The sequence below is a fragment of the Physeter macrocephalus genome, chromosome 17 (assembly GCF_002837175.3).
Source record: "Physeter macrocephalus isolate SW-GA chromosome 17, ASM283717v5, whole genome shotgun sequence".
Lineage (NCBI taxonomy): Eukaryota > Metazoa > Chordata > Mammalia > Artiodactyla > Physeteridae > Physeter > Physeter macrocephalus.
Window position 1 is genome coordinate 2249953 of NC_041230.1, and position 12430 is coordinate 2262382.

Here is a 12430-nt window from a genome sequence, read left to right on the forward strand (position 1 = left end):
CTCAGTGGCCATGGCTCACGGGCCCAACCGCTCTGCGGCATGTGGGATCTTCCCGGACCGGGGCACGAACCCATGTCCCCTGCATTGGCAGGCGGACTCTCAACCACTGCGCCACCAGGGAAGCCCTTTTGTCTTGTTCTTGATCTTAGAGGAAATGCTTTCAGCTTTCCACTGTTGACTATAATGTTAGCTGTGGGTTTGTTACATATGACCTTCATCATGTATGTTCCCTCTGTGCCTGCTTTCTGTAGTTTTTATCATAAATAGATGTTGAATTTTATTAAAAGGCTTTTTGGCATCTATTGAGATGAGCATATGGTTTTTATTCTTCAATTTGTTAATGTAGTGTATCACACTGATTTGCAGATACTGAAAAATCCTTGCACAACTGTGATAAATTCCACTTGATCATGGTGCATGAACCTTTTAATGTATTGTTGGAGTATTTCTGCATCTATGTTCATCAATGTTATTGGCTTGTAATTTTCTTTTTTTGTGATATATTTGTTTAGTTTTGGTATCAGGGTGATGCTGGCCTCACAGAACCAGTTTGGAAGTGTTCCTTCCTCTGCAGCTTTCTGGAATAGTTTCAGAAGGATAGGTGTTAACTCTTCACTAGACGTTTTGTAGAATTCAGCTATGAAGCCACTGGTCCTGGACTTTTGTTCTTTGGGAGTTTTAAAATTACTGATTCAATTTCATTACTGGTAATTGAACCATTCATAGTTTGTATTTCTTCCTGGTTCAGTCCTGGGAGATTGTACTTTTCTAAGAATTTGTACATTTCTTCTAGGTTGTCCATTTTATTGGCATACACTTGTTCATAGTAGTTTCTTATAATGTTTTGTATTATGGTGGTGTCTGTTGTAACTTCTTTTTCACTTCGGATTTTATTGATTTGGGACCTGTCCCTTTTTTTTTTTTTTTCATGTTTCTCAGAAAAGGTTTATCAATTTTGTTTATCTTTTCAAAGAACCAGCTTTTAGTTTTATTGATCTTTTCTGGTTTTTTTTTTTGTCTCTATTTTTTCAAATACATTTTTGATCTTCTTTTCTCTGTCTTCTTCTGGGATCAGTATTCTGCATAATTGGCATGCTTTATATTATCCCATAGGTATTGCATATTGCTTTCATTTATTTCTTTTGTTTTTCTGTCTGCTGTTCTGACTGGGTGATTTCCATTATTTTATCTTCCATATCACTAATTCATTCTGCATTATTCAGTTTGTGAGTCATTGCCTTCAGCTCAGCTTTTGCTTCAGCAAATGAGTTTTCTAATTTTACTTGGTTCCTCTTTATAGTTTCTAGTTCTATTTTACAGGAATCTGCATTTCTCTCGAGCTTTTCATAATCTTTCAATATTTTTATTACCTCCTTTTTGTACTTGGAGTCTATTAGACTGGAGAGTTCTGTTTCATTGTTTGTTCTTTCAGGGGAATTCTCATGATCTTTGATTTGGGAGTGGTTCCTTTGCTTCTTCATTTTACTTATATTTCTCTGACTCTATGATTTTAGGAGAATCAGTTATCTACTGTGGTCTTGGAGGGCTGTTCCTATGTGGGAGCATCCCTGTGTAGCCTGTATAAGTCTAATATTTTTGGTGCGAGGGCTGTTTTTTTTTAGTATGGATACTGTGCACATCTCTCCTCAGTGTGTGCTGTCCGTTATCCCCTTGATGGGGGTGTGACTGGTTTAGGGTGACTAGAGCCTACGATGGGTATTGATTAGGCACTCCTTTTTGCTCTGTGGTTGTCAGCCCTGTTGGGGCAGGGTCTGGTCCCCAGTTGTTGGAGTAGAATCGCACATCTGTTTCTGAGCTGCCATGCGAGGTAGGCAGGACTGGAGCACTCGCACTGGGAGAGGATCCTCTGAGTATTCCTCCGCAAGAGCTGTCCACTGGTGACTGCGTTGTGTGGTCGCCTGTCACCTGTCGTGTGGGCTCACAGAGTACAGTGTTGTCAGCACTGCTCTCAGCCCTGCCTCAACCTGTGGGAATGCAGGCAGTAGGCCCTGTTGGCCCTCAGATTCTTTGTTCATGAAGCTACCAGCACAGATCAGTAGATACAGATATACTGAAGTCAGTTACCAGGATCACAGCACAAGCTACGGAAGCTGCTGAGACCCTGGCCCCGCCTCTATGTGGGTATACCCACAAAGCCCACAGCTGCTGATGCCAGATGTGCCCCCGCCACGGGAGACCCCGTAACCCACTTGGGTGTCCCACAGATGCTGCGTTTACAAGACCTGTGGGGCAGCAGTGGCAGAGTAAGCCCACAGATGGCACAGCTGTGGGGAGAGGGCTCTGATGTCGGCCCCACGTCCATGGGTGGGCAGCCCACACTTGTGTGCTCCCAGAGCTCGTAGAGGCGGAGCCGTGCCTGCTGTGAGCGTGCCGAGAGTGGGGCTGCTCTGGTGGTGCCAAGAGTGGGGCTGCTGTGGTGGGCCACCCCTCCCGTCACGTGCCTGTTGATGATGGCACTTCTCACGCAGGTCCGGGCTCTGTCTGGGTACACCCCTGGCTGCAGCCTGTGCCACACTCCAGCTGCTTCAATGCAGCCATCCCGTCCTCTCCCAGGGTCTGTCCGCTGAAGCTCGAGTTTCAGCACATAGGTGACACAGGCCTTCTGTGCTCGTCCGTCTCTGTCCTGCCTGCCACAGGCTGCTTGTTGCCCTTTTTCTCCTCTGAGGCTCCCTTTCCATCGTGGCTGACCTCCCACCAGTGAGGGGGGTTCCCAGGTTGAGGGAACCTTTCCTGTTTCACAGCTCTCTCCCCAGAGTTCAGGTCATTTCCCGATTCCTTCTTTGTTTTTTCCTTTGATCCTACCCGGTTATGTAGTGATCTTTCTTGCAATTTCAGTTGTCTGACACCTTCTGCCAGCATTCAGTAGGTATTCTGTGAGAATTTTTCCTCATGTAAGATGTATTTGTGGGAGGAGGTGATCTCCACGTTTTTCTGTTCTGCCATCTTGATTCCTTCCCTTTCCTATTGTTTATTTAGTCTCTATTTATTTTTGTTCTGATCTTTATTTCTTTCCTTCTACTAACTTTCGTTTTTGTTTGTTCTTCTTTCTCTAGTTCCTTTAGGTGTAAGGTTAGGTTGGGTTGTTAATTTGAAATTTTTCTTGATCCCTGTATCGCTATAAACTTCCCTCTTAGAAGTGCTTTTGCCGTTTGGATCGTCATGCTTTCTTTTCCATTTGTCTCTAGGTATTTTTTATTTCCTCTTTGATTTTTCAGTGGTCCATTGGTTATTTAGTAGCATATTGCTTAGAGTCCACATCTTTGTGTTTTTGCAGTTTTTCTTTCTTGTAGTGGATTTCTAGTCTCAGTGCTGTAGTTGGAAAAGATGCTTGTTATGATTGCAGTCTTAAATTTACCAAGACTTGATTTATGGCCTGGCATGTGATCTATCCATGGTGAATGTCTATGTGCACTTGAAAAGAATGTGTATTCTGCTTTTGGATGGAATGCTCTCTCTATATTTATTTATTATTATTTTTTTATTTTATTTTTAATTTTTCTTTATTTATCTTCGTTGCACCAGTCTTAGTTGCAGCATGTGTGCTCCTTAGTTGAAGCATGCATGTGGGACCTAGTTACCTGACCAGGGATCGAACCTGAGTTCCCTGCATTGGAGGGTGGATTCTTAACCACTGCATTACCAGGGAAGTCCCTCTCTCTATATCAAGTCAGTTTAGTCCAATTAAGTCAGTTTAGTCTAATGTGTTATTAAGGCTTGTGTTTCCTTATTGATGTCTGGATGATCTGTCCATTGAGGTAAGTGGGGTGTTAAAGTTCTCTACTGTTATTTTGTTACAGTTGAGTCCTACTTTTATGTCTGTTAATATTTGCCTTATATATTTAGGTGGTCCTATGTTGGGTGCACATATATTTACAATTGTTATATCTTCTAGATTGATCCCTTGATCAATATGTAGTGTCCTTCTTTATCTCTTGTAACAGTCTTAATTTTTTTAAAAATTATTTTTGGCTGCATTGGGTCTTCACTGCTGCGTGTGGGCTTTCCCCAGCTGCGGTGAGCAGGGGCTACCCCTTGCTGCGGTGCACGGGCCTCTCATGGGGGGCCTCCCCTGTTGTGGAGCATGGGCTCCAGGCATGTGCACTTCAGTAGTTGTGGTACGTGGGTTCAGTAGTAGTGGCTTGTGGGCTCTAGAGCGCAGGCTTGGCAGATGCAGCACATGGGCTTAGTTGCTCTGCAGCATGTGGGACCCTCGAAGACCAGGGCTTGAAGGCATGTCCGCTGCATTGGCAGGCAGATTCCGAACCACTGCGCCACCAGGGATGTCCCAACAGTCTTAATTTTAAAGTCTTTTTTGTTTGATACAAGTATTGCTGCTGTGGCTTTCTTTTGATTTCCATTTGTATGGAATACCTTTTTCCATCCCCTCACTTTCAGTCTCTGTGTTTTTAGTTCTAAAGTGAGTTGCTTGTAGGCAGCATATATACATGTCTTGTTTTTATATCCATTCAGCCAGTTTATGTCTTTTAGTTGGAGTATTTAGTACTTCTATGTTGGAGGTAATTATTGATATGAATGTTCTAACTGCCATTTTGTTAACTGTTTTGGATTTGTTTTTGTAGGTCGTTTTTTTTCCCTTTTGTGATTTGCTAACTATCTTTAGTGTTGTGTTTGGACTACTTTTTCTTTTTTGTGTATATATCTATTATAGCATTTTGGTTTGCAATTGCCGTGAGGTTTTTATATAGCAGTCTATATATACATGATTAAGTTGCTGATCTCTTAATTTCAAATACATTTTATAAACCCTGCATTTGTACTCTCCTGCCCTCATGATTACTGTTTCTGATATCATATTTTACACCTAATTGTTTGTGTATCCCTTAATTACTGTGGATATAGATGATTTTACTACTTTAGTCTTGTTACCTCCCTGTTAACTTTGTGTGTGGATGATTTCCTACCTTTATTGTACGTTTGCCTTTATTGGTGTACAAACTATTTTGTAGTATTTTTAGTTTCTAGTTCTGGTAGATGCTGACATTTAAAACTCTACTGTTACTTGTTTTGCTTTTAAACCACTGATAACTTTCATCTTGCAAATTTCATTGTTATAACTGGCCTTCATTTTTCTTTATTCAATCATCAGTTCTGTATTTTTGATGATATTCTTAGTGTTCTTTGTTTTATATATATAATTGGGGGTTTGGAATGAATATTTCTTTAATATTTTATAGAATTTCTTTTTTGAGTGTTTGCCTTAACTTTTTTATTTATTTATTTATTTTGATGTGGACCATTTTTAAAGTCTTTTATTGAATTTGTTACGATATTGCTTCTGTTTCACGTTTTGGTTTTTTGGCCACAAGGCATGTGGGATCTTAGCTCCCCAACCAGGGATCAAACCCACACTCCCACATTGGAAGGCGAAGTCTTAGCCACTGGACTGCCAGGGACTGCCAGGGAAGTCCCTGACTTAACATTTGCTTCCCCGAAAGCTGTATAACCTCTAGAAATTTTTGAAAAGATAGTCTATTCCTTTTACTCTGTTTCATATTAGTTAGTACCTATTATGAACCCATACACCTTTGTTTTAATGGGCTATCTTTTTTAAAGGAGTTTTAGGTTCATGGAAGAATTAGGTGGAAGTTATAGAGATTTCCCATGTATTTTCCACCCCAGATATGTAGACCCTCCCTCATAATCAACACCCAACAGGAGAGTATGTTTGTTATCACTGAGGAACCTACATTGACATGAATTACCCCCTCAAAGTCCACATTTATATAAGAGTTCACTCTAGGTGTTATATATTTTGTAGGTTTGGGCAAATGTATACTGACATGTGTGTACCATAACAGTACCTTAAAAAGTAGTTTCATTATTTAAAAATCCGCTGTGCTCTACCTATCCATCTCTCCCTCCCTCCTAACTGCTGCAGTGACAGATCTTTTTACTGGCTTCATACATCTGCCTTCTGCACCATGTCGTCTAGTTGGAATCAAACAGTTTATATAGCGTTTTCAGATTGTCTTCTTTGACTTAGTTGTATCCATTTAATTTTCTCCATGACTTTTCATAGTTTGATAGCTCATTTCTTTTTAGTGGTGAATAATATTTCCATTGCCTGGCTGTACCACAGTTTATTACTCCATTCACCAACTGAAGGACATTTTGGTTCCTTCAACTTTAGATGATATGGATAATGCTGCTATAAATACTTATATGCAGGGAATTTATTTCTGCATGTTTGGTGGTTGTTTCTGTCGCATGTAATAGTTCCTCATTCCTTTTTGTTGCCTCATAATAGTCCACGAATACAACATTTTGTTTATCCATTTGTGAGTTGTTGGACATTTGGGTTGTTTCCACCTTTTGGCTATTGTGAACAATACTGCTAGAAACCTTTTTGAACATTTTTTGTGGACGTATATTTACATTTCCTTTTGCATAAAGCTAAAAGTGCAGTTGCTTGGTCATGTGGTAATTTTGTTTAATCTTCTGAGGAACTGCCAGTGTCTTCCAAAAGCAGCTGCTGCACCATTTGACATTTCCACCAGGAGTGAGTATATGAGGGTTCCTGTTTCTCTACATCCTCACCAACACTTGTTATCTTTCTCTTTGACTACAGCCGCTGTAGGGGTGTGGAGTTGTACCTCATCCTGGGTTTGACTTGCATTTTTCTATTGAAAAATTATGTTAAACATCTTCTTTGTGTGCGTATTGGCTATTTTTCTTTGTTCTTTGGAGAAATGTCTGTTCAGATCCTTTGCCCATCCTAAAATTGGGTTGTCTTTTTTGAGTGTAAATAAGTTCTTTATATCTTGTAAATGCAAGTGCCTTGTCAGATATTTATGATTGGTGAGTATTTTTTTATTGTTTTGTAGGTTTCCTTTTCACTTTTAGAGGGTAGAAGCTTAAAGGCTGCAGGAGATAATTGAGATTTAGTTTTTAAACTAGGTTCTTACAGCATCCACAGTAACAGTCCCAAAATGGATTTTCGTGACTGGGAGGCCTTTAGGTTAATTTTAAGTATTCCTCAGTCTTAACTTTCTGGGATTAAAGGTACTTAGGCCCACTTGGGGGTGCTTTTGTTTCTACCTGCAGCCTCTGAGAACTGTGTTTGCACAAATAATCATGTGGATCACAACACCCATGCTGCTCTCCTTAGACCACGACCCCTCCACCCATGGCTACTGTTTTCTGACTACATTCATCTTGTTTTTACATTTCCTGTTTACAAAAGTAATTGTCAATGTATAAGACATGTTTTGACCAGATAAGAAAGTTTCACTCCCAAAAACCTTGGTCTAGAAGACAGTGTTACCTCATTTGACAGGAAAACCACCTTCCATTAACTTAATCCTTTGGGAAGATGACAGTGTATTGTTGATCCTCTTCCTAATAATATCTGACTAATAAAGTGGAGCTAAGTCTACTTGTTTCTTTTTTGTCCATCCTGGCTTGTTACCAGGATTCATTTAGTAGGAAGAAGTCATGATGTGGATAGTGACAAACTGAAAATTCAAAAATTAGATGTAGTTGACTTGAAATTGTACAGCACGGCTTACTCATATGTCTAATTAGCTCTTCTGTAAAAAAAAGAAACCCCCCCTCCCCAAAAAAAATCCCCCGTTCATCATTAAATCATAAGGTATTTGTCTGTGTGTCAGTCACTTCAGGTAGCATAATGCCCTTCATGTTGTCACACATGGCAAGTTTTCATTCTTTTTAATGCCTGAATAGTATTATACTATATATATTTAGACATGTCACAGTTTCTTTATTCATTTATATTCATTGATGGACACTTAGGTTGTTTACTATTGTAAATAATACTGCAGTGAACAGGGGGATGCATATATCTTTTTGAGATAGTGTTTTCATTTTTATCATATAAATACCCAGAAATGGAATTGCTGGATATTATGTTAGTTCTGTTGATTTGAAGAACATCTGTACTGTTTTTCGTAGTGTCTGCACTAACTGAACACAAGGATTCCCTTTTCTCCACATCCTTGCCAACACTTGTCTTATATTTATATCCATATTAAAGCCATTCTAAGAATTGTGAGGTGGTATCTCATTGTGGTTTTAATTTTTATTCCCCTGATGATGATGTTGACCATCTGTATGATTTCTTTGGAAGAAAATCTATTCGGATCTTCTGCCCATTTTTTTTTTAATCAGAATTTTTGTTTTTTGCTGTTGAGCTGTGAAATCTTTATGTAATTTAGATTTTAAGTCCCTTAAATATGATTTGTAAATATTTTCTCCCAACCCATATGTTGCCTTTGCATTTTGTTGATAGATTCCATTCTTGTGCACAAACTTTTTAGATTGATGTAGACCTACTTGTTTATTTTTGTTTCTTTTGCTTTTACTTTTCATTTCAGATTCAAAAAATCATCGACAAGATATCAAGGAGCTTACTATGCTTTCTTCTAGGAGTTTTTTTTTTTCAGGTATTACATTCAAGTCTTTACTCTGTCTTGAGTTAATTTATGCATATGGTATAAGATAGTGGTCCAGTTTCATTCTTTTGTATGTGCCTTTCAGTTTTCTTAATACTAATTATTGATGACACTGTCCTTTCCCCCTTGTATATTTTTGGCTCCTTTGTTGTAAATTTATTGATTGCATATGTGTGGGTTTATTTCTGGGCTTTCTAGTCTCTTCCATTGACTTACATCTGTTTTAAGGCCAGTAGCGTACTCTTTTCGTTTCCATTCTTTGTAACATCATTTGAAATTAGGGAATGTGATGCCTTCACCTTTTTTATTCTTTCTGAAGATTGCTTTGGCTATTTGGTGTCTTGTTCCACACAACTTTTAGGATTATTCTATTTCATGTGCATGTTTTTGCATGCAGAGAAGTTTTCGGCTCATTTGTGTAACTACCAGGTAGTGCGATTGCTAATTCATATTTAAGATTGTAAGAAACCGCAAACTCTTCCAAACTAGCTGTACCATGTAGCATTCCCATCAGCAATGAATGAAAGTTTTTGCTGCTCTGCATCATTTCTAATTTTTGATATTTTCAGTGTTCTGTATTTTGGCCACTGTCATAGGTGTTTAGTGGTATCACATTTGTTTTAACACACATTTTCCTCAATTAAATCTGTCATTTTTAACTTTTTCTTATTAAGTTTTAGTCACAGGTTACCATTCAATTGATTTGCTCTAGTTTTCTATAAGGAAGTTTTGATTTCTGTTTTAATTTCAGGGTTTTTTTTTGCTGCAAATAATTGTTTTGCTGAAAGTTTTACTTGCATTTTAGGTTCATAGGATTTGCTGGCAAAATAACCACTCTTACACTCAGTTAAACAAGAATTCAGAGTTCATTGAATTAAAAGATTACAGTATACTAATTAAGAATAGTATAACTAACTAAGAAAGTATAGTAAAGACAGGTTTATTACATCACAGAAATGGGGAAGCACCTACATCCAGATCCAAGTAGCACTGGGAAGTCCCTTCAGCAGCAATCTGGAATCCCAGTTGGGAAGGCCCTGATGGTGCATCCACCCCATGGGTGAGACTTCTTTGCTACTGGAAGGATTCCTGCTTTTAGCATCAGGTCACAGGCTGACTGTCATCAGCCTACGTGCGAATTTGCAGCTCTGGTTATTGTTATAAATGCCTTGGTCTTAACTTATAAGTCTTGGAGTGTTCTCTGATCCCTGGGGGCTGGCCAGGCCCTCAGGGTGCAAGAAGGCCCCAGACTTACTCCCTATCTTATCTAATGATTTACAAGGTGTGCTGCCTGTCAGTAGCTCAGCAGTTTGGCATGTAGCCAGCTTTTAGGGTCATTGCCTGGTCAGAGAGGCCTAGTGCTGCCTCTGAAGCCTGAACAAGACTACTTTACTAGCTTCCCCAACATTAATTTATTCTAACAATTATTCTCCCTGCACATCTTGATATGCTGATATTTAAATATCTCATTTTATTTAAGGAAATGTAGGTAATTTTTTTATACTCCATGGTTTCCTCATTATTACTGCTTCTGACAATGTTTCTCAGAAATTTTCTTATGTTCCTTGAATTACATATTTCAATGAAGCCTCTTTTGTTCCCTGTCCTCTCTTTCAACTAAATTTCATCAAAAGTCATCTGGTCTTTGTTGATATACATCCTATTATCGTCCTTTTCTTCAGGCTGTTAATTGGCTGCTTATGTTGTCGACCACATCTCTGCACATAGAACTCAGCCATGGATCAGCACGGCACTGCCAGAATTGTTTCTATGGTTAAACCCTGCTGTGAACAACACTTGTCCATACAAGTCATTCCTTTCCCCTCTAGGTTGTTTAGTAATGCCCCTTAAGCCCTTAAGGTTACTATTTTCTGTTGCTGTTCCAGAAGTCAAAATTCATTACTTTTTGTTAAGTGCATATTAATTTCTATTGATAAGAGTAAGTATATCTTTAGTGATATACATACAGTAAGAGCACTTCTCATCTGATGTCTGTTTTATGTTTGGGATTGTAATGTTAAAAGATCCAGAGATATGATTTCAAATACTTTCAAGAATTCCAGTGAAAGAGATCTGTTACTTTTATATAACAAAGCTGTTTGCACTAAAAAACTTCATGCTAAAATTGATATTCTGTTTTAAAAATGTATAAGTAGTTTAAAAGTTATTCTTACCAAATATAATCACATCCACAAAGAGTTTAAACCTTGGCAAAAGCCTCCTGTCAGCTTTGTCTCCACCAGTCAACCTCTGTCACACCCCTGCCAAGTGACCATCATCCAGCAACCATGATCATCCTCCACTGCTGTACCCTTGAGAGGGTTTTATTGCATCCACATGTGTTCACACAGAGTGAATTCATTCATTCTCCAGGTTTTGCTTTTAGGTCCCGCAAAGAACGTTCTTGTACATATCTCCCAGAACAAATAATATATGCCTAGGAATGGAATTTCTGGGATATTCAGCTTGATCAAGTTTAGAGCAAATATTGGAATAGACGTAAACCTACAGTCTTGCCATAACAGCACTCTCTGTCTTCCTAATATCTTCCACATTTCCTTCATACCAACAATATAGCTTCCATAGAATGAGTCATGTTTATGCTTCTTGCTACGGCAGTTCTTCTTTTCCCAAGGTTAGGCTTTCATCTGCTGCAGTACAGTCCTCTTCCCATAGACTTGCAAGCACAAGCAGTGCTCCCACATTGCCCACTACTTCACTCTTGCTTTGTTAAATCCCAGTCCTGGCCTCCCCTCAGATTTTTGTGGATCTAAGTGAACTCTATTGGTACTTCTTAGTACTGTATTAATATTTAGCACTTGGGCTCCCCAGTTCCCATAAGACCCCACCCCTCCCCATACCCCACACACTGCATAAGGAAGGACCCCTACTTGCACACAGTACAGTTTGCTCAGATCAGCGACTCGGTCTGGTCACTGTGTACATCAACACGTGCTGGACGTGACTCCTATCATTATCTATCTGGGAATGGTAGGACAGTCACAGTATAAGTGACACAACTCACTGCCCGTATCTTCCTTGAAACATTTCTTTCTAAGATACTGGTTATTTCCTTCAGATTTTCTTAAAATCTGTACTGCCTGGATGGACAATGCTGCTTAATACATATGAACATGTCATGTTACTCTGCACACCCAGGTTCAAACTGTCTCTTGAATTTGCTTTCTGTGTGAGTTAGAGATAGATGCGTGTTTTTATATGAAATACTGTGATAATTTACCTCAAGAATAATTAAATAATTAATGCTGTTATAGGGGCTTGAAATATTGCATGGCAGATAGTAAGGACTGTAAAGTTACCTTCAGGTAACTGGATGTGTCATTTTTTGGTCATGGTTATTATGAAATTGACCTTGGCCTACATTATATTTTGGCTGTTGTCTTTTTCTAATTATTTTCCATACAGATGTTCTCTCTGACCTTAAGATAACAATTTTCAAAGCATACATTATATACCATATATATATATATTTTTTTGCCATATAAGTGTACAATTAAATGACACTCCACAGTTAGGTAGTTGAACTATGTAGAACCACAGGCATGACATCAATGATTGAAGATTTAAGACCGTTTTCCCTAATTCTTAAACTTTATACACACGTTTACCTGAATCTGATATTTCAAAATTCAGTGCTTATCAAGATATTACTTTTCCTATTGTGTGTTCCTTCTGAAATGAAAATTATTTTTGTTGGTACCTACTGGAGAATCTTGTAGAATTCCACAGACTTATTATTTTGTGTAAATGTGGTTATTTATTACCTTACCTGCTTGATTTATCATGGGTTATGAAAATGCTTTATCAGTTGTTATTGTGATATGCAGATTTTTTTTTTTTGCGGTATGTGGGCCTCTCACTGTTGTGGCCTCTCCCGTTGCGGAGCACAGGCTCTGGACGCGCAGGCTCAGCGGCCATGGCTCACGGGCCCAGCCGCTCCGCGGCATGTGGGATCT

The 12430-nt window shown here is 38.9% G+C and overlaps 2 long non-coding RNA genes across 15 annotated transcripts in view; one reads left to right on the top strand and one right to left on the bottom strand.

Moving 5' to 3' along the window:
- The window catches only part of LOC114484036 (uncharacterized), a 95676-nt gene that overhangs the window by 54977 nt on the left and 28269 nt on the right, over window positions 1-12430 (bottom strand). The gene's annotated exons all lie outside the window — the stretch shown is intronic.
- LOC102984545 (uncharacterized) overlaps window positions 1-12430 on the top strand; it is a 40883-nt gene that overhangs the window by 27601 nt on the left and 852 nt on the right. For 4 of the 6 annotated variants that reach the window (XR_008615587.1, XR_008615589.1, XR_008615590.1 and 1 more), the window contains one exon: window positions 8376-11261. The exons of 1 other annotated variant lie outside the window; for it this stretch is intronic. This is a non-coding gene — a long non-coding RNA (uncharacterized lncRNA). Of the gene's footprint in view, window positions 1-8375; window positions 11262-12430 lie in introns of those variants that run through there. One more of the 6 variants, XR_003676520.2, reaches the window with a different exon arrangement.